General features: G+C 43.5%; 1 protein-coding gene across 5 annotated transcripts in view; it reads right to left on the minus strand.

Moving 5' to 3' along the window:
* The window catches only part of St6galnac3 (ST6 N-acetylgalactosaminide alpha-2,6-sialyltransferase 3), a 537,327-nt gene that overhangs the window by 224,874 nt on the left and 290,383 nt on the right, over window positions 1-22,070 (minus strand). Inside the window, exon 1 of one of the 5 annotated variants that reach the window (XM_076575267.1) lies at window positions 15,444-15,534. The exons of the other annotated variants lie outside the window; for them this stretch is intronic. The gene's annotated coding sequence lies outside the window, so the exon portion shown is untranslated. Of the gene's footprint in view, window positions 1-15,443; window positions 15,535-22,070 lie in introns of those variants that run through there. 5 annotated transcript variants of the gene reach the window in all.

Consider the following 22,070-nt stretch of genomic DNA (forward strand, 5'->3'; position numbering starts at 1 on the left):
AGAGGAGTCAATAGTAATGACAGGCTTTCTGCCACAGCCATGCGAGACTACAGCAGCCTTGAACTAAGATGAAAGGAAGGTGTTTGGAAATAAAACCAGGAGGAAAACCAGCAGCTTGTTTCCAGAGTAGGCAGGTGGGAGATGCCTGGAGAAAAGACTACTTCAATACATCTCATATCAAATCTACTCAAACTGTTTAATTGTTTGTCTGGCTCTGAGTGTAAAAGTAACATGGGCTCACTATGAAGAACTTGCAAAGGTAAAAAAGAATATATCACTAAAGTTATTCATATATCCATCACTCAACAATGGTGACAAATATTTTCCTCTTTCTACCTAGGCTATTGTAGGCAGGTTGAGGGATGCCAATTACACAGTTGAGTGCCTTTGGTTTTTCTTTTAATTTTGTGTTGATCCTTCCCATATCAGTAAATAATCATTGGAGAAAATTTTAATGCCTGTTTATTGTTCAATTATATAGATATGCCATAATGTATCTATTTTCCTACTGCTGGGCATCCAGCTATTATCTGATTTATTTTCTACTATAAAAATACTTGGATAAATGTCATGGTACTTTCTGGAGTATTCTGCAGCCAACACTTATGGTGTTGGCTTAACCTTTTTTGCTTTCTTTTCTCTTTACTCCTGTAACATGTACACATCAGGCAAAGCGTCTGTGTGAGTGGTCAATACTAAGAGTTAGAGAAAGCACAACCTACTGGACCCACACAGGCCCATCTGTGACATGCCCAGATCACTGCAATCAGGGCTGGAGAAATGGCTCCATGGTGCCAAGCACTTCCTGCTCTTGTACAGAGCAGTGACTCGGTACCCAGTACCTACATGGTGACTTACAACCATCTGTGATTCTAGGGAATCCTCTACCTGATCCTCGCCTGTGAGCACTCAGCATGCATACAGTATACTCTTGAAATACATACATACACATACACAATAAAAATAAACAAACCCTTAAATAAATGCCCCTGTGATCAACAGGCATGGTGATGGATGCCTGCAATCCATGTGCTTGAGAAGTAGAGGCAGGAGGATCATGAGTTCAAGGTCATCCTTAGTGATCTAGAGAATTTGATGTTAGTCTGGGCTACCTGTGACACTATTAAACAAAAACAACTCTGTGATGAAGAAATTGTATATCACTTTGATCAACTGCAGTAAGTAGCCAATAGAGCAGACCCCAGGGTAGAAGATGTCTGCCCAACGTGGATAAGTCTATTAAGACACTTGGACCCAGGGTTTCTAGGCCAGTTCCATCACCAAGACTTTATTAATGAAGGCACAAAGGAGTGACTTAGGGTCAGGCATTGTCTAATGCATCACCTTGTCATTTAGAAGCCTACACTCTTTCAGACAATGCGGAAGAGTGAAATCTTCTTGTAATTTTGGGTAGGGCTTAACATCCATTACCCACAAGCGAGTCCTCCAAGCTCATCTGAACCATGCACATCAGTGCCTATTAGAAACCATGCATTGCATGGCTTGCTCTGACTCACCACCATCATGCATAAACACAGCAAGATTACATTCCACTGACCATTCCAAAAATGTCCTTAAGTAGGTAATAAAACCATATTTGGGGTACAGCATTCACAGAAGGAAAAATCAGAAAGCAAAGCCTTGGATGTGTTCTATAAAATGTGGCAATTTGCATTGGATTTCCCAGCCATTATAATGAATTAGCCAGTTCTGCTGTAACACAGCTTAATTTAGCTAATAAGAATCAGCAGGCTGGTCTCACTTGACAACTGTAACCTCTGAAAGCGATCCATTAAGACATTCCAATCTGTTCCATGACAACGCGGGGAAGCCACAGCTGTGCAGATTATGAGGTCAGCAGCTGACTAACAACTCAAAGGCCAACAGTGGGGACAACAGTTTGTTGTTTGTGTGAAAAATATGTAGTGGAGAAGAGGGCTTTCAGTGCAATGGCTTTGGCTGTAGCTGACCTTTGCACTGATCACTTCTTTTCACTGTTCACTGAATAATAGTCTTCAGGGCTCTCACAGGTGCATCACTGACCCCAATCCTGCCTAGCTCTGACTTCCTGGGCAAGGCACAGGGACACACGAGTGGACATGCTCAGAGCTCTACTGACCAAAAGCTTTGGGAACCATTTTTAAGTATGGCAGGAAAGCAAAGGCTGATAGACAAAAGCTTCCAAATCAGAGTTGGAAACTGTCAGAGGACTTGGCCATGTTCCCCGGGATGCATCCCTGTGTGTGAAGGAACCATCAAACTATGAGGAACCATGGTCAAAGGGAGGAGACTAGGTACACAAGGTTGATCTGGCCAAGACCTGTCTCACCTAGTTATCCCTGTTTCTTGTATTACCTCTGTCTTCATGTCTTTTGAGCTCATCTTTCTTTGTTAAGTGAATTGCTATTTCTTGTGCTCATTTATATTTGATTTGGGAGCCTTGAATACAAATGTATTACATGTCTCCATGGCTTCATTCTGCTGCAGTAAACGGTGACTCCATCTTCCTAGACTGAGGGTCTGGATTTCTTGATATCTCGGATAAGACTTATTTGGTCCAATCCATCAATCTCCATCTTAATTTCAAATTCTTTTCAGTTGAATTGTCTCTATATTTTTATTTTCATTAAAAATAATATACCCCTTGGATCTTGTCTCCTGTATCAATACATCTTTTCAAATCCTTTGCTTGGATGAAGAACACAGATATATTTAACTAATCCCTTTCTGGCAGTTATGCCACTGCTTAGGAAAACCCACAAATGGGGGAGGGGTAAAGCAAAGTGCCTGCATAGACTCTGATATTCCTGGACCAACATAAGAGATTACAAATGCTGGGCATGGTGATGTGTGCCTGTAACCCCAGCACTGAGGACACAAAAGCAGGCAGATCCACAGAGCTCACTGGCCAGGCGGCTTAGCACACCTGGTAAGGTCCAGGCAAGTGAGGGACCCTGTGTCTCAGAAAAGAAGGTAGAATGTGTCTGAGAAATGACATTGGAAGTTGTTGTTTGGCCTCTATGTATCCATGTGCATATCACACACATACATACATACATACACACACACACACACACACACACACACACACACATATACACACACACACACACACACACACACACACACACACACATACATACACATGCACACTGCGAAGAAAACCACTGAGGTTTTTCTGCCGGCTTAGCAACTGTACATTAATCTCCTGATATTTTAATTATTGATTGTGGCCCCATGGTCCCACATCAACACCTCACTGGCCACTCAGGCCGCAGCCTGGAGGGCCTTCTGGTCCCACAGCCCCAGCTCTGCCACACCGAGATATGTAGGTTTAAACTAAGTCTCTATTGTTCTATTTACCAACAAAGACTCAGAAGTCAGATGTGGGGGTGAAAACCTGCTACATCAGAGAAGCTGAGAAGCAACCAGCTGACTTTGCTTTTTGTTCAGAGACCCACCAGTGGGTTTTCTGGTCCCAAAACCAGAAAAAGAAGTTCCCAATCTCAAGTCCCTGCCCTTTCCTTCTTGTGCATCTCTCTACCCACACTGTTGACTTCTCTGTGTCCAGTTCTGGTCAGCTAGTCCCTAGCTCTGCCCCCTGAGTCAAGGTAAACTTGATTTCACAGCCATGGAGTTTCACAGTGTGATCAAAATTCCTGCAACAGACCACACATGCCACAGACTTCACTTTAGTTGAGATCTAAAATACTGACTTATAAAATGGCAACAATTTTTTATTTGTTTTGAGTATTTCCTCCTTTTCAAAATTACACCAACTCCAAGCCATTATACTTACTTATAAATACTCAGTTGAGAATAGTTAAAAATTTGGTGACATCTATTGGACAACCAAACAATTTTTCCATATACTAGTGATCCTACACAAGGCGCTGAATGACAGGTTGTTTTGAAGTTCTAATCAGAATAAACTTTAGTCTCTGTGCCCAGCTCTGATATGTGAGGGGAAGTCCTATAGTCAGCCAGCATCCATCCCAGGTGATATCAGAAGCCCAAGGGCTGGCCTCAAAAAGTAAGACATCTCCCACCAAAATGATTCCTGACACTTCACCTCCTATGAGGAAGAAGAGTTTCTGGATTGTTGGCTGGGGCACAGAAGGAGGCGGCAGCCAAAAGAGAGAGATAAACCTGAGAGAGGAACATGAATTCCAGCTGCCCATCTTGGCTATGACTGACACCTTTCACAGTTCAGGTCTTCTCTTCAATACTTATTATGTAATCAAACTTGATGTTCAGAATAGGTGTTTTTATTTGACCGCTTGTTTCTTTCTCAGGCAGCGTCTTCCTGTGTAGGCTGCCTAACCTGGAACTCACTGTGCAGACCCAGCTGGCCTGGAACTTACAGTGAACATCTTGCCTCTGTCTGGAGTCTTGTAAGACAGACCTGAGTCACTATGCCTGGATTTCAATAGAGACATTTTCTTTTGAGACAGACTTGCTATGTAGCCCTGGCTGACCAAAACTCTTTATGTAGACCAGGTTACCTCAAACTCAGAGATATCTTCCTGCCTCTGCCTTCTAAGGGCTGGGATTCAAGACATGTGCCTTCAAAATAGATTTTATTTAGTTTATTTTCATTTTCCATTGTACAGTTGAATAAATTAAGAGAAAATTGATGTCCAATGGGCACTATTAGCCTAAGAAGAGAAGCATATGTTATGTGTCATGAGGTAGGCTCTCAACTGCATGAAGAAATGGGGCATTAATATATGGGATACGTTAATATAATCACTACAATGACTATTATATGCAATAACCTTCACATACTTATATGCAAACACTTGAAATGTTACTTGGCATCATGCTGCACACCTACAGGGCGGGGGCACTAACTTAGCTGGTGAAGTGAGAGCATGAGGAACTGAGTTGGTTCCCAGACTCACACGGACAACAGCAAAGCAGGCATGGAGACCTGTGTTCTAATGCCAGGGGAGTGGACTGAGCTGGGACCCTGGGCTCTAGAGTGGGCCTGGAATACTTGGCAAGTTTCAAGCCAATCAGAGGCTGGGAGATTCTGCCTCAAAAACACAATTTGGACAGTTCCGTAGAACAACACCCAAAGCTGATCTTTGGTGTCCACAAGCACACACACACACAAATGAATGCATACTTCCCCAACATGTACATGTACGAACATACACCCATGTGCACACATAGATATCCATGTGCACAAACACAAAAATTAGTATTTTTAAGCATGTTGTTGGCCAAGAATTTCCTGATAACGAGACAAGGTGGTGGATTATATGTCTTCTCCCTTCTCCACCCGGCCCCTACCTGCCCCTGCCTGTCCCCACCTGCCTTCACATGAGTGTGCACACACAGGACACACCTGCTCACTTCAGGCGGGAGGGTGCCGGGCTAGTTCACTTTCCTGGTCACCTTTCATCTGCTTCCTCAGCAGCCCTTCTGGAAACTTCCCTCACTTCTCTCCCAGTGTGAACCTGACGTATCGCTCTACCCTTTTTGAATGATCTCTTGGGACAACTGCCAACACTTTTACATTTTAATCAGTAAGAAGAATGAAATATTTAACCTTTACTCTCTTCTCTCCGAACAAGCTTATAGACAATTAAAATCTGTGAAATAAAATCTACAAAACAGTGTGGTTTCCCCAGCAAAAAGGAATGGTCACGGACGAAAGGTCACCTGTCAGCTACTTCCAGTCATTAAATCTCTGCATTCATCACTAACATCGCTCTGTGGAAAACAAAGGTCAAAACATTAAATTATGAAACAGTCGGGATTAGAAAAGGTCACCCAAAAACTAAGGGAAATTTGACCAACCCTGCTAATCCAAAGCCTAGCAGCCAGCAGAGATGACCCGGGAGGAGACACGGTGAGGAGTCTCACCCCTCTATTTCAGCCCCATTCTGGATATGAATTTCCACTTACAGCTTAGAACCTAAAATGAAACTTGTCCATGCCGAATAACAACAGGCGCTTCAATAAATACTTCAGGAGAAAGAAACCCTCATGTTTGAATGCAACCAGCCTAAGTTACTAAAAGCATTGTCTTACACTACTCTAATGGCTGCTTCATTTTGGCCGGAACAGTGTGATCTAAAACCAGGCAGCCGGAGCCTCCTGCACCTTCAGTGCCTTACAGGACAATTAGCGACTCGATGATTGCTAATTTACCACTTTAATGTTGAAACAAATGAGATCCTTGCTTTTCATCACCCAATTTGAATGAATCAGAACAAAGCACATTGGACAAAGCCCCAGAGGTACGCCCTTCACTTTGCTGTCATTTACTCCTCCACGTCTCCCCAGTGTCTTTAGTTTTAGCTTTAGAAGCCTCTCCGTGTATAATGACGCCATCGGGGAATAGAGACTGCCTTTACTCTCCTGCATGCTCTCTGAGGTCTTTCAAGTGAAAGGTACAAAAGACACATTAACAACCTGGCATTGTTTTTATTGCTTGACAAAGAAAAGGATGTATCTTAATTTTTCCCTTGTTTCAAGGGTGATTAACCAAGTGGTTTCCATCTTCGTGGAGTCACCTCTGTGTGCCAAGAACCAGGAAGATGCTTCTAGAGAGAAATCCACACTATTCAGCCAAGCCCGGCTGCCAGGCATCCTTCTTCGTCCCTCCACTAAGCTGTGCTTTGCAGCTTCCAGGAGCTGTGTGTTTAAATCACACATGACAAGGAATGGCACATAAAAATACAGATTTGATAACCCACTGTTTGGCTCTGACTCTCTCTGGATTTGGGATGTGGCATTTGCTTTGGTTTCTACCTGGTGGCATTATATCCAAGCATAAAACTTAATATGGGGCTGCATAAAAACGTTAATGTCAAGAAATAATTCTACAACAGCCAACACAAAGCTTGCTCTTGGTTGCCATAGATGACACATTTCCCTTTAATTGAAGGTCCTCAAAGGTACAGACTTGTTTAATCCTGAGGCATGCTGCAAGAGAAGGCAGCTTGCTATCTCCACCACAGGAGGCAACATAAGAGTCTTCTCAAACCCCAACACGATTTCCACTGAGGCCCTGGATGATGGACGTAATTCATGTTCTACTATTACGACTAGGAAACACTGAACATTCTCCAGCGTTAGAGGTAACTTCTCCATGGATTATTCTCCTCTCCCTCCAGGAAGATAACTCAGGATGTGCTGCTAATATACAACCCAGGCTTTTCATAGAAAATAAGGAAACTGGTGCTTGCAGTGGCCACAGTGCTACAACATGTTGCGCTCAACTGCAGCTGAGTATAGCGGCCAGGAAATCACTCATCAATGAGAAACAAATAACAATGGCGAAAGGATACGGGAAAGAGGAATCCTTACTCACTGCTGTGAGAGGGTAAATTCCTACAGCCTGTATATAAACACATGAAATACAGTGAGGGCTGGAGAGATACCAGCAGTTAAGTGCACTGGCTACTCATGCAGGTGATTGGGATTCAGTTCCCAGCATTCACATGGCGGCTTACAACCATCTGTAACTCCAGTTCCAAGGTATCTGATGCCCTCCTCTGGCCTCCTTGGGCACCAGGATGAAAGTTCATCCGATGTGAAGTTGGTTACATGTGTTGATTAACAAAAGTCAGGAATGGATTTGGAAACTCTCCCTCCCCAACCCATAGGAAATCATGAGATGCTGTGGGATGTTCTGTATGTTAAATGTGTTGCTCTGGTTGGCTAATAAATAAAGCACTGATTGGCCAGTAGCCAGGCAGGAAGTATAGGTGGGACAAGGAGAGAGGAGAATTGGGGGAAGTGGAAGGCTGAGGAGAGAGACACTGCCAGCCACCACCATGACAAGTGAGATGTAAGGTACTGGTAAGCCACAAGCCACGTGGCAACTTATAGACTAATAGAAATGGGTTAATTTAAGATATAAGAACAGTTAGCAAGAAGCCTGCCACAGCCCTACAGTTTGTAAGCAATATAAGTCTCTGTGTGTTTACTTGGTTGGGTCTGAGCGGCTGCAGAACTGGCGGGTGAGAGAGATTTGTCCTGACCATGGGCCAGGCAGGAAAACTCTAGCTACAATGAGACAATGGTTTGGATCATGACTATGACATTCTGATGCACACACACATTGCTATTAGGACAAGAAAGAAGACTTCAGGGGCTGGAGAGATGGCTCAGAGATTAGGAGCACTGGCTATTCTTCCAGAGGTTCTGAGTTCAATTCCCAGCAACCACATGGTGGCTCTCAACCATCTGTAATGGGATCTGGTGTCCTCCTCTGGCCATGCAGACACAGCACTGTATACATAATAAATAAATAAATCTTTAAAAAAGAAAGAGAAGGAAGGAAGAGAGGGAGGGAGGGAGTGAGGGAGGGAGGGAGAGAGAGAGAGAGAGAGAGAGAGACAGAGAGAGAAAGAAAGAAAGAAAGAAAGAAAGAAAGAAAGAAAGAAAGAAAGAAAGAAAGAAAGAAAGAAAGACAGACTTCAATGTCCACTGACACCATTTAATGCTGTTCTGGAAGTTCTGTTCAATGTGGATGGGAAGCCTGGCACCTCAGTGGGGGGAAAAGGTATTGATGCAGAATCAAGGAAGGAAGAAAGCTATCCTCAACATCCACAGTTGATATGATGATCTTCCTTGCCAATACATCAGGAGAAAACTTTAGAATTAATAAGAGGTGGTAAAATGGTAGCTGGCTGTGACGTGGTTATACAAACTCACTAACAGTACATCAGGAAAAAGAAAGGAAATCTAATATACAGTAGCAACAAAAATATAAATTCCTAGAAAGAAAAACCGAGTAAGAACGCTGCAGATGCTCCAAGCAAACGGAGTGCCATGAAGAGGAAGAGCTGCCGCAGGGTGTTTGCTCTCCACATTTCCTCCTAAGTGCTTCTTAAGTAAAACCTTTCATTTCTAGGACCAGGATACATGCTTGCCAAAAATGTGAAGATTTCTGTGATCTTTACCATCAGATAAGTGTAAGCCCTGTGAGTTATAAGAATGAGAAGTAAGATTTAGATATAATATTTATCTGGCTTTGGAGTCCCCTGTTCCTTTACTGCTATGGTAATTATAGTTTGAAATCCTTATCTTGTTTGAATAATTATTTTTAAACTATGTTAAATCTTCTTCTAGATATCACGGGTTATTGACCCAGTAAATGAAATTACTGAGCCCACAGTATTTTTAATGCTTTAATGAAGTGGCGTTCTTAAATGCTCAGCCTCTGTAACCATGGAAAGCATAGCAATTAGCTAAAACCGACTACTGCCAGAAACTAGACTAACTGAAGGTTCCACTCAGAGCTCAGGGGCTCCAAAACAAAACTGTACATTGGTTATGCACAGGGTGACTGAGTCACGCACTGTGCTGAACACGGTGCACACACTCAATCCTGAGAAGAGTTGTAGTTACAGAGCATCTCCAGCCTCTACCCAAGTTACAAAGCCTTTCACTGTCCCCTGTGGCGTCCAAGGTTGAGCGACCCACTCCTGACGAGTTAGCCTTTATTGCTTGACCTTTACAGAGATAAAGGGGCAGAAAAGCTTGTACCCCCTGAACCCACAGGTCAGAGCTAGGGGACAAACTCATGCATTTACCATACATCAGTTCCACCCACAGCTAACTCCCAGAACACCGGCACTAATCATTCAGGAAGCAGTTGTCATGCATAGTAAAGTTCCTCAATATCTTGCATGGATAAGTTCCCAACGTTGTGGGACACATTCCAATTCACAGCAGGGGCTTTCTTTGTTCTCCAAAATCTTAGGAACTCAAATTTATGACTTGTCATGAGATTATTTTGATGAACAACAGAGGAATTAAAGAATTAAATGCAAACACTCAGTTGCTGAGGACCTGATTATTAGCAATATATTAGCAATTCAAGAGCCAATACCACTGCATCTTAAAGCAGTATTGTGCTCCACAGAGTTAGGAAGACAGGGTGAAGGCAGAAACAAGGAACAAAAGTTAAAGTACCAGTACTGAGGATGCAACTCAATTGGTAGGATGCTTGCCCAGTGTGCACAAAGCCTCGGATCCACACCTATCACCTTGTTAACCAGGTGCAGTTCCACTTGTAAGTCCAGGCCTCGGGAAGGGAGGCGGAGGAAGAGGATTCAGAAGTTTATCTTTGGCTACATAGTAAGTTTAAGGCTATCCTGGGATACGTGAAACTCTGTCTCAAAAGACTAAAGAAAACTTCAATCATTTACTTCCCTTCCCCCCGTGAAAGCCAAAGGGACTCCGTCCCATGTCTGCTCGTGCTAACTCGACCCCTGGATTGGCTGCGTGAAACCATCTTTGTGTGTGTGTGTGTCGGGGGGGGGGGGGGGTCATTTTCTGACTTCAGTTTTACTAAGACACCTAACACAACATCAACTTAGCTTGGTCTGGACTGTGGGGCCAAGGGTAGAAGCTTGGTCCAAAACAACAGATGTTCTCCTCAAGAGTTACAGGACTTAAGTTTAAGTTTAAGGCTTGCATGGGATGATGTTGATAAGAAGCAACAGTGTGATGCCTCAAGTTTTGAATACCATGTGACTTCATATGGAAGAGGAGAGAAGGAGAGGAAGGAGAAAAGGAGGAGAAGAGGAGAAAGAGAAAAGGAAGAGGAGGAGGAAGAGGAGGAAAAAGAACAGATGGAGAAGTGGGGGGGTGTCCTTTATTTAAGCCTGACCAGTGGTCATAACATGCTAAAGCCAAGCCAATACAACATGCAAGCAGTTCTCATCCATTTTTAAAATCATATTTTCTTTGTGCACGTTGCTCCTTGTCCCCAGAGCATATGGAGGTCAGAAGACATCTTGAGGGAGTTGGCTCACTCCTTCAACCATGTAGGTTCCAGGGAACAAACTCAGGTTGTCTGGCTTGACCAAATGTCTTCATTTTTGTTTCATTTCACAAAATGTATTTACTGACGAATAAGGCCACCCCCGGAGACAAGTGGGAAGCTGCAGTGGCCACATCAGAGCAGCAGCAGGTGGCAACTGACTTCAGGGGATCGGCCCACCAGGAAACAAAACCCTGATGGGTGACTCTCAGGTAGGCAAGCCCCCACGGAGCCGCGACCCCAGAAGGTTATTGCTACTGCTGTGTCTTTGCAGGTTTGCCGCTGCCGTTTTTTCCTGGTATCTGGCATGGTGTGAATGGGCGTGGGGAGATCCCCACTGCCCTGAGTGCAGTGTGATCATCCCTTGGAAACATCCCATTCTACTGGACATTTTTACCTGTGGATTATTATGAAGATGATTTCTTCTTAAGCTGTACTGTTTAATTAATAATAGTAATAATAATAATAATAATAATAATAATAATAATAATGTTAGTTTAAATAGAGCTTTGATGATCAAAAATAAATACAAGGAAGCATCACACAGCCAGGGCCTATGAGTTTCACTTAAGGAGCTGCATGGACTGCAGTTTAGGTTAATGACTAAGGAAAACAACTGAGTTCCAGGAGCCAGGTCGGCTCAAGTTCTTTTAATCTTGATGGTGAAAGATGTATTCACAGGTTTCAGTGTGCACCATACTAAAACAAAACCTTAAAATGACTTCAGGTTAGGTTGTTTTGATAATAGCTTCGAGGTACAAAACCTTAGGGAAAAAATCTAATGATCACAAGGACACAGAGCTGAGTGATAGATTCATTAAGGTCAGGGAACAAAAACAAAGCAGTCCAATTATCACTAGATGACATGCCTTTCTTGCTAAGATGGGATGATGATTAATTCCTTGTGCCCATTTCTGCCCTCGGCTTCCTGATATAAAAACTGCTGATGAATGGGTATGCACCCTGAAGATTTAAGACAGAGTTAACTGGTTCTTCTTCATGTATAAGAGTTTAGATTTGTGATTCTTCTAAGATTTCTTATAAGATTACCTTTTGAGATAAATAATAAAATGATTTGTCCTTTCTTTGTAACCTGAAAATGCAGCCTGCCAGCAGAAGAACTGGCTGAGAACAATACCTTGCTTGCTCACACCCTGTTAATCTGCAACAAGTTGCTTGGGCATGACTGTATGTGGGTTCTTGGGACAACTTGTTTTTCATCTGTTATACATAAAATGTTTAAACATGTAAGGGATATGCAAAATGTGCTCTTTTTTTACTTGTATCCATTGTAATCATTCACTTGAAAAATAGAATATAACCACATTGTAATTTTTATATTGGTTGAAAGATTTTGCTGGAGTATGTAAGTTGTAAGGGAAAAAAATAAAGTGAGTTAGAAGGAAAAAATCAAGAATGAGAGAAGGAAAACACCAGGAAAGATGTAGAGGAAAAATAAGGAGAGAGAAGAATAAAGGAAAAGTCAGAAGGAAACCATCAAGAGAGAGTGTGTGTTTTCCCTTACTCCCTCAGATAAAAAATCCTCAGTTTGCTGACTCCACTGGGTCCCACCAAGCCCTGCCCTGATGGAGGCTGGTCCTCACAGCAGTGGTATGAAACCTTAGGGAAAGTTGGAGAGGAGGACCACAAGGCCAAAACAATTTCTGGAAAAAGAAACCTACTTTTTATTAAAATGGGTGCCCATGTACATGGGTGCATATGTGTGTAGTATGTTTGTGTGTCTACTATAAACAAGTGCTTCTCTGTTGTCTATTGCTAATATATAATTATCACTAATTCTGAAGCCCAGAGGTTCAGGCAGAGCACAGTAACAGCTCCAACCTTGGCACTATTTCCACTACATGTTCACCTAGTACAGAGGGCAAGAAGTTCAGCATGGTATAAGTATATCATCAGCACTTTTGGGACCAAGTGCATATACTTATCCATAAGTAAGTATTACCCAATAAGTTATGAAGTTATGAAGTTATGAAGATGTGACTTTAATATAGAAGCAATTAATACTGTGATGTTGACAATTTAACATGAAAATGTGAATTATATAGAATAAATTTGGATATCAAAACCCTTTTCACTTGGCCATACCTACTCCCAGTTCATCTTAAACGACTGGACAAGAGTTTCACAAAGTCAGTACAGTAATCTTATGACCAGTATCCCTCCCCACAAAATCAAGTGGTGTCAGTGGAGGGAACTCTAAAGCGGGAACTAGTTAGGTCTTCGTTTAACTGAAGGGCACCCCTGTTTCTTCCTCATTACTTCCTGGCCAAATACTGCTCTGCCATGGGTTCCAGTCTTGACACTACCCCTGTCCACGACACTTGTCTACCTCCATGAGCATCTCCCCACTCCAGAGCATCCTCCCTCTACAAGTCTCTCCCTCTTCATGTCATTCTTCCCCTTCCGTGACACCCCACCCCCATGATGCTCTTCCCTTTCTGTCTGTTCCTGAAATGTGTTGTGGAATATTAAGATGTGTGACATTTGTTTAGGCTGTAGAACATTTGTTTAATGATGCAAAGATGTGTTGTATTCTTTTATGTTGCATTTGTTTAACTCTGTGAAGCTATGTTACTGTGCCTGTCTAAAACACCTGATGGTCTAATAAAGAGCTGAATGGCCAATAGCAAGGCAGGAGAAAAAAACAGGCAGGGCTGGCAGGCAGAGAGAATAAACAGAAGGATAAAAAGAGGGAAAAAAGGTCTAGGAATGAGAGAAAGAGGAGAAAGGGGAGACTCCAGGGGCCAGCAACCCAACTACACAGCAACCCACAGAGAAAGAAGTAAAGAAGGATGTACAGAAATAGAGAAAGGTAGAAGTTCAGAGGCAAAAGGAAGATGGGATAATTTAAGAAAAGCTGGCAACAAACAAACCAAGCCAAGGCCAGGCATTCATAAGGAAGGATAAGCCTCTGGGTGTATTTCTTTGGGACCTGGGTGGCAGGCCCCCCAAAGAGCAAAGAGCCAAAAGAGGAGGGAAAAAACCTACAGATACAATGTGCTGCCATAGGCCCAATACAGAAGTCACCTTGTCATGGGCTGTGTCCTGGTTAGAGTTTTTTGTCACCTTGACACAAGCTATAGTTATCGGGGAAGAAGAACCTCAGCTGAAAAACAGCCTCCATTAGAGGTCTGTGGGGCATTTTTCTTGGTTAATGACTGATGTGGAAGGGCCCCGCTCACTGTGGGCAGTGCCACCTCCTGGTGGGTGGTCCTGCGTTGTCTAAGAAGGTAGGCTGAGTAAGCCACAAGGAGCAAGCTTCTGCTTCATGTCCTGCCTTCAGGTTCCTGCTCTGTTGTCCTTCACCTGTGGGCTTTATATGCCAGCCACATGAGCCCTTTCCTCCCTAAGTTGCTTTCTGTCGTGGTGTTTTATCACAGCAACAGGAAACCAACTAGGGCGGTCTGAACCTATGACTCTGTGAGCACAAAGTCAATCTTTTAAAAGCTGCTTCTCTCCAGTATGTGTTGCGGTAATGCAGAGCTCATGACCAGCTTCAAGGAGTGCATGCATTGTCTGTCATCAGACTTACTCAAATACCACCCTGCCACTACCTAGGCATGCATTTTGATATAGGTTTCCTAAGTATTTTTAACCCCGACACCTATTTTTCAGTTATCTATGAGTAGTCTTTATCTGCCCATGACATCCTAGAATAAAATTGAATACATTGTAAGCCTCATGAGGATGTCTTAGCAACTGGACCCAGGGCTCTCCTCTCAGAATGATGGTTCCTCTAAGGCATACACCCCAGGCTCTACTCTGCATTTGTGCATCTCGCCTCATTTGGGCTCTCACCACTGTTACTGCACACACAAAAGCTCTAGGGTATCCAGGGTCTCCACTTCTCAGTTGTGAGGTACTGATCAATAATGAATTGCCCTATTATGAACATAAGCACTCATAACATTTTTACAAGGGCAAACGGAGCCTTTTCCATCTCCAGCACAGTATCAACACAGTGAACTAAATTGCTCTGTTTAGAGTTCAGGTCTCAGTCATTTTTCTTAGGAGATGTTAGTAATAAAGCCAAATGTGTTTCTGAACACATCATACACTTGATACCTTCATTTGTCTTTCTGGCACGAGCCTGCTTCATAGGGAGACGCTACTCAGAAAACAACAGGAGGGAAGACATCAGAGGCCACTTCAGGATACACAGAGCAGGATAAAGAATGTAGAGTAGGAACTGTGAATTGAATTTTTCTCCCAATTCATGGTGGGAATAATTCCTCTGATCTAGTTCTCCACACTCCCCTACAGAAGACACACCAAGAAAACACTGGGGACAGTTGTCAGGTCTGCCTGACAAGCTTTAAAAGACAGTCACCATGGCCAGGGATGGTCTTCCAATGGTGACCTGTGTTGTTGGGGTTTTTTATTCTTTGGGGGGAGCCACCACACAGCTCCCAAATAAATCACACATGGAGACATTTCCACAATGTCCAGATTTCCAGGAGAAATCTGGAAATGCCCAGCCTTAGCTTGGCTTAGTTTCTTACCAGCTTTCCTTAACTTATTCCTGTAGCAGGAATCTTAAAAGTTCTTATTAGTAAAATCAAACCCGAGGCCAGTTATTGGGGTGAATACTGGAAGGTCAGAGAGACAGAACAAGCCACAGCTATCTCACCTCACCAGTTCCACAGCTGGTCCTGTTTCCTCAGACTGAAAGCTTCTGTGTCCTCATCCCAATGGCTCTCAGCTGAACTGCTGCTAGAAAGCCTGAAGCTTAACCAGCCAAATGCTTAACCAGCCACATGCTTAACCAGCCAAATGCTTCTAGTTTCTGGTGCTCATGCCTTATATACCTTTCTGCTTTCTACCATCACTCCCTGGGATTAAAGGCTTGCTTTCTGGGATTAAAGGCGTGAGTCACCAAGCCTGGCTGTTTCCAATGTGGCCTTGAACTCACAGAGATCCCAGATGGATTTCTGCCTCTGGAATGCTAGGATTAAAGGCGTGTGCTATCACTGCCTAACTAGTGGCTTTTCTGTTCTCTGACCCCAGATAAGTTTATTAAGGTCCACAATATTTTGGGGAACACAATACCACCACATATTCTGACTACCTTTTGCCTCCGGGCTTTTCCTGTTCTCTTACTTCTGTAAATCTCTTATTCCATGGCTCGCTGTGTAGTTGTGTGGCTGGCCCCTGGAGTCCTTCTCCTCCTCTGGCTCCTCAATCTCAGCTCCCTCTTTCCAGATTTCTCCTTCTATTTATTCTCTCTGCCTGCCAGCCCCGCCTATCCTTTCTCCTGCCTTGCTATTGACCAGTTCTTTATTAAACCATCAGGTGTTTTAGACAGGCACAGTAACACAACTTCACAGAGTTAAACAAATGCAACATAAACAAAAGTAATACATCTTAAAATAATATTCTACCACAGACCTGTCTTCTCCCTGGGTAAGGTACTTCTAAGTTGTTTCCCAACACAGCATTAGGCATCTAACAGAAACCAAAGGATAAACTACCCTAAAATGTCCCAAAGGAAAATAATTTCAGGATAGAATCTTGATTAGGTATTAGCTGGTCTTTTTTTTTTTTTAATATAAATATATTCTGAATGTAACGTGTCATTTTCTAAATCTGGACATTACAGGGAACACAGTGGTGAGGTGTATAATGAACGTGAGAAAGCGAGTCTGGACCAGGCTCCTTCCCTGGAAGAAGTTCCAGCATGTCCACATTAGTCACAGGCCATCAGCCGGGAGTCAGCAGCCCGCAGACCTCCAAGTACCGCCTCAGCTGCAGGTTCAACGCAGTGGCCAACAGCTCCCCGAGCTGAGCTGGACTCTTCTGGTTCTCACCAGCTGACAAGTGCTCTCATTTTTTGAACTGCAGCCTCAGGTCAATCAACAAAAATACACTGGATAAATGAATGACATCGTCACCAAGCCCCGAGTTCCAACTCCCAGGCTGAAGTCTATCCTCTAATTTACTCCCGTCCCCAGCTGATTGGACCCATTATTTAATGAAGCCTCTCTTGGTTGTCTGTCTATCAAATTATTTGTATTCATGAAAAAAAGTGATAAGCCAAAATGCTAATTATCCATTGTTTTTTCTAAATTAAAAGGTCCATGCTAAGAATGATAATGAGTTATTAAAATAGCCCTTTTCATCTGACAGAATACATCTTAACAAGCTCTCTAACTGGGAGACTTCCACTGCTGGACAACTGAGCAAAGAAAGAGGGAGGTGTTTACTTTCCAGCCCTTCAGACTTGCCCAGCGTTGGACATTAGCTTTGAAATGTGAGCGCTCATGGCGATAATGAGACAAGACGGGAGAGGTTCAGTCTTGCAAAGCTACAAAGAGGAAGACACTGGATGCTTACCACATAATCGACGCATCAGGTGTTTTCAGGTATGTGCGTCTAAAATAGCTGTTATCACCTGGGACGGTCCTGCTCCTGGGACACACTCAGCAAAGGCTGCAGACCTCACAAGAATTATTGTATTTCTTTGTTTGTGTGTGAGTGAGTGAGTGTGTATGTGCACACGTGTGTGTACTATCACAGCATACACTGGGAGGTCAGAAGACAAGCAGAGTCCTCCTCTTCAACATGTGGGTCCTGGAGATCGAACTTGGATAATCGGGCTTTGCGGCAAGTGCCTTTACCCACTGAGTAATCTTATCAGCCCTCTGAGAGTTTGGTTATTAGAACTGGTGAGCACTAACTGAATTTTGGGAGCAGATGCCAAGGGTGCTTCTAAAGTCCCTATACCATTCCCCCAACAGTTATCCAATCCAAACTGGCTGAGGAACCCATGTCCAAAAGAAATAAAGAAGGCTAGAGAGAGGGCGAAACAGCAAAAAGCTGCTCTTGAGAGGACCTGGGTTCAGTTCCCAGCACCAATGTCACAACTGCCTGCAACCCCAGTGCTAGGGGATTGTTGTGAGGCCTTCCTCTGGCTTCCTCAGGCATCTCATGCACATGTGTACATACATATACTCAGGCACACACATGTACACATAACATTCTTAAAAAAAGGAATCTCAATAAACATCTAAGCAGCAGATTTAATGAGTTGAAGCGCTGTGTGAGGTGTGATGTTATGTTGGGTTTTCTGTTCTGTTTTGTTTTCTGTGTTTTAGGTTTTTCTTGTGTTTTTCACAAGAGTTTATCATTTCAGGGCAGTAAGGACTGTATTAAATGTCGGTTGTTCTTGAATTAAATGATTCCACATTTATGCCTCACTTTTATATTCAAAACAAAACATTTCATTGTTGAAAATTAAATGGGGAAAAATACATGACAGTCAAGAGAAACATACAGGATAGAGAAAGAAGATTATAGCTAAGGCAGGCTGTGTGCCCCGAAACCGTGAGTCAAAAGAAACCCACTCCTTCAGGTGTGTGCTGGGTATGACGTCCCAACGATGAGAAGTCATTACTTCACTAATGCATGAGGTAAAAGGATTAGGGGACAAAAAAGAACCACCTGGCTGTGTGCGAGGTCATAGCATTAAGTGTCCAATACACTATCTCACATGACAAGTCTCTTGTTCACCTGAGAATCCTTTACACAAGGTCTGAAGAGACTGTCGGCACCAGTCCTTGTCCCTTTTTAAATGTAATGGCTATTTATGATGATTATAGTGACCTGCTTAGATTCGGTTTTGGCAACTTGACACAAGTCAGAGTCACCTGAGGAGAAGAACTTCAACTGAGAAAATGTCTCCATCAGATGGGCCTGTGAGAATGTCTTTGGGGCATTTTCTTGATTAATGATTGATGTGGGAGGACCCAGCTCACCATGGGCAGTGTGCCACACCTGGGTAGGTGGTCCTGGCTTGGACGAGAAAATAGGCAGAGCAGCCATGGGGAGCAAGCCAACAGGCAGTGCCCTCCCATGGCCCTGCACACTTCTGCCCTCAGTTCCTGCCCTGACTCCCCTCGGTGATGGAGGGTGACCTGAAAGGGCCAGACAAAATGGCCCTTTCCTCTCCAAGCTGCTGTTGGTCTTTATCACAGCAACAGAAACTCTAACTAAGATATGTAGGCTTAGCTTCTTCTACTAGAGAATGAGGCAAGAGAATCCAGTTTATTTTCTAGACTGGTTCCTGTTTCCTGGCACAGAGATCCCTGGCATTGGGGAGCTGTGAAGCACACAATCAGAGCTGGCAAGCCCTCGGCAGTTCAGATCCCGGCAGCCGGGCCCCTCTGAGCCCTGCCAAAGCCACCAACAACATTTAGTCTTGGGAGCCAAGAGCCCTTAGGAGGCACCCATCTTCTGTGCAGACATTCCTTTGTGCTCCATTGCTTATTATTAAAAGTAGATACCTACGGCAGAGGTTGTAGTGGTGTTAGCCAAGCTTGGGAATTTGAAGGATCCTGGTGTTAAAGTGTTGGTCACCGATAACGTATCAATGATGTAGATGGGTCAACAATCTCTATTAGTTAACTTCAAAGTCCCTCTCACTGGATCAACACATTTAAAGATAACATTTCAAGTTATCTTGAAAAGAAAAGATAATAATAGCTGCAAAATTATGGAATCATGCACATTTATTTATATGGAGCAACATATGTACCCACAGCCCATGTATACTCAAGAAATACTTATTAGAAGAAAATTTGGTTCCACCAAAGCAAAATAAACACATAAATAAAAGACCATGGAACCACAATAAATAACAAATTGTTTCTATAAATAAATGAGCTAGGGAAATCTATCAAAGGCCCTTAACATAAGAATCATATGCATAATTGAGTTTGCACTTGGAAATGGGGTTAAAGGTTGCTGAGCTACACTGATGCAGAGTGCTAGCAGATTATTCATGATGGAGAAAGCAACTACCCAGCTGCTTTAAATCATTTGGTATTAGGAGAAATTAAGTTATGTACATTCTTAATAAATGGTACAAAAAGCTAAGGCTGAGTGTGCAAACTCTGCAGAAGCAGAGAACTAAATCACCCATGACGCAGACACCCTGAGATGGTTGGCGGGCGGACCTCCTTTGTGTCAGTTCCCCAGAGCATGGAGACTCCTCTGCTCTCTCTCCACATCAAGTAAGTTGTGTAAGGACAAACAAACGAGGCCAGAAATGCAGCTCGGTGGGTAAAGGTGACTCTCACCACCCGAGAACCCAGACAGTGCGAGAAGACAGCCAACCAACTCCAGCAAGTTGAAGTCAGAGGCCTCTATATGAGTTCCGGGGCAGGAACTGCCTCCCACAATGAATGAATGTAAAAAATTTTTAAATTTTCCGGGTTATGTATGTGAGTGTGTGTAAGTGTGTATGTGTGAGTGTGAGTGCTTGTAGAGGCAGCTCCCCTTTCAAGTGGCTTCAGTCCCCTTAGATCCAGACCCTCTGGTCAAGTTCAGTACATAAGAAGTACTCAACTTCCCGAGGGTTTTCAAAAATCATGCCATACTCTGGCCTCAGCCTAGGGACTGGGGACACTGGTTCTGTTCCCCCCTAGTCCTCTCTTCCATCCCCTCCCATTTTTCAGGTACTTCCTCCAGCTTCCTCAGGACGTCTTCACCTCACCATCCATGAAGCTCAGGTCAAACCCCTCCCCACGAGGCCCTCCACAGAAACCCAGATTTTGACCTCAGAGGTACTTCTTCAGCACAACCACTAGTCCACTGGGTCATCTGCCAGGCTCTCCTGAGAACATGCCTGTTCTCACTATGCTCACCACTTACCAACACCATGCCCAGAGCAGGTGTTCAGTCAGCAGCCTGGAAGTCAGAACGTCCAGGCAGATGCACTGGGCCAGGTGTATTTACCACAGAGTGATTTCCGTGTGTCACCCGCATCACTGTTGAGTCAGACCCACTTCACTTACACAGTTGTGGTAATTTTCAGAGCGTATGTCTTAAATTTTAAGTGCACTGAATTGTGAGGCATCGTCAAGAGTGTGGAGCCACCAGGTCACACGGATTACCAACTTCCTACTGAACTGGAGATGTTATCAAATATACTCTCGGTAGCCGGCGCCCACACCACACAGACATGTCTGAATATATGCAAGAAGGCATGCCCACATTTAAAAACACCTAGCAGGAGATTCTTACCAGGCATCTAGACAGTCTGGAACTGGGTATTCAAGGACTTTGCCCCTGGCACCTTTCCGATGCTGAACTTTCCAAAAATTGCTTTTGTAGCCGGGCGGTGGTGGCGCACGCCTTTAATCCCAGCACTCGGGAGGCAGAGCCAGGCGGATCTCTGTGAGTTCGAGGCCAGCCTGGGCTACCAAGTGAGTCCCAGGAAAGGCGCAAAGCTACACAGAGAAACCCTGTAAAAAAAAAAAAAAAATTGCTTTTGTAACCTGCATTTTGCTTTAACATCCACGAGGGCTAATATGAAATTTCAGATAAAGAACTACATTGAGTCAGAAGGATTCAATCTATAACAGGCTTGGATTTGTAATAAAAAGGCTATGACAGCTGGCAAGGACAGATTCGTAGGCTCTTCCTTATTTGAGCTGGTCCCTTCAAATGGGTACCATGAAAAGGAGAGATGGGTCTGAAGATCAAATATATGAGGTAACGACAGAGTTGGATTGTTTGTTTACAGACAAGACTGTAAGACTTTTATGGGAATGTTTACTAGAGAAATGAAAAGTGGAGATTTAAGTGCTATTAGAAAGATGTCTGAGATGTAACTTGCAACTGAAATGTTAGCCACAATACTAATTACAGTTGTGTGTGGTGGCTCATGCCTGTGAGCACAGCACTTGGAAAACTGAGAAAGGATGATTGCTTGTCTGCAGGAGAGTACAAGGCTAGCTGCTTCAACAGAGAGAGAGACTTTGTCTCAAAACCAAACACTGATGAGTGACAATAACAGTCATATAATGCTTCATAAAAACAATGAAATCATTTTATTCTCCTTGCAACTTCAGCATGGTGTCTAACATCTGAGAGACACTTAGTAGACATTTGTTGAATGATTCACCACAAAGGCTATGATACCAAACACTACAGAAGATGTATCAGTGAACAAGCCCACCAGCATGGCATGAAGGTTTATTGATATCATTAGAAATTCCAGTTGACAAAATCTAGACAATTTCTTAAGGATGGGATAACAAAGCCATCCTTCCCTCCCGCCCCCCAGGACTGGGTGACTTTAGAGCTACCAAAGGGGCTCCTTGAACACACGGAATCATATGGAGGAAACATGATCATGTTTAAAAGGATGCACAGAAAAAGGAGCATAAGATGAACTACAGCTTGGGGTGGGAAGCCTGTTTTTCTGTGATCACTCACTGCAGCCTGGAGTCCAGTGTTGCAGGGCATTGTGGGG

Source organism: Peromyscus maniculatus, chromosome 6, assembly GCF_049852395.1.
Source record: "Peromyscus maniculatus bairdii isolate BWxNUB_F1_BW_parent chromosome 6, HU_Pman_BW_mat_3.1, whole genome shotgun sequence".
NCBI lineage: Eukaryota > Metazoa > Chordata > Mammalia > Rodentia > Cricetidae > Peromyscus > Peromyscus maniculatus.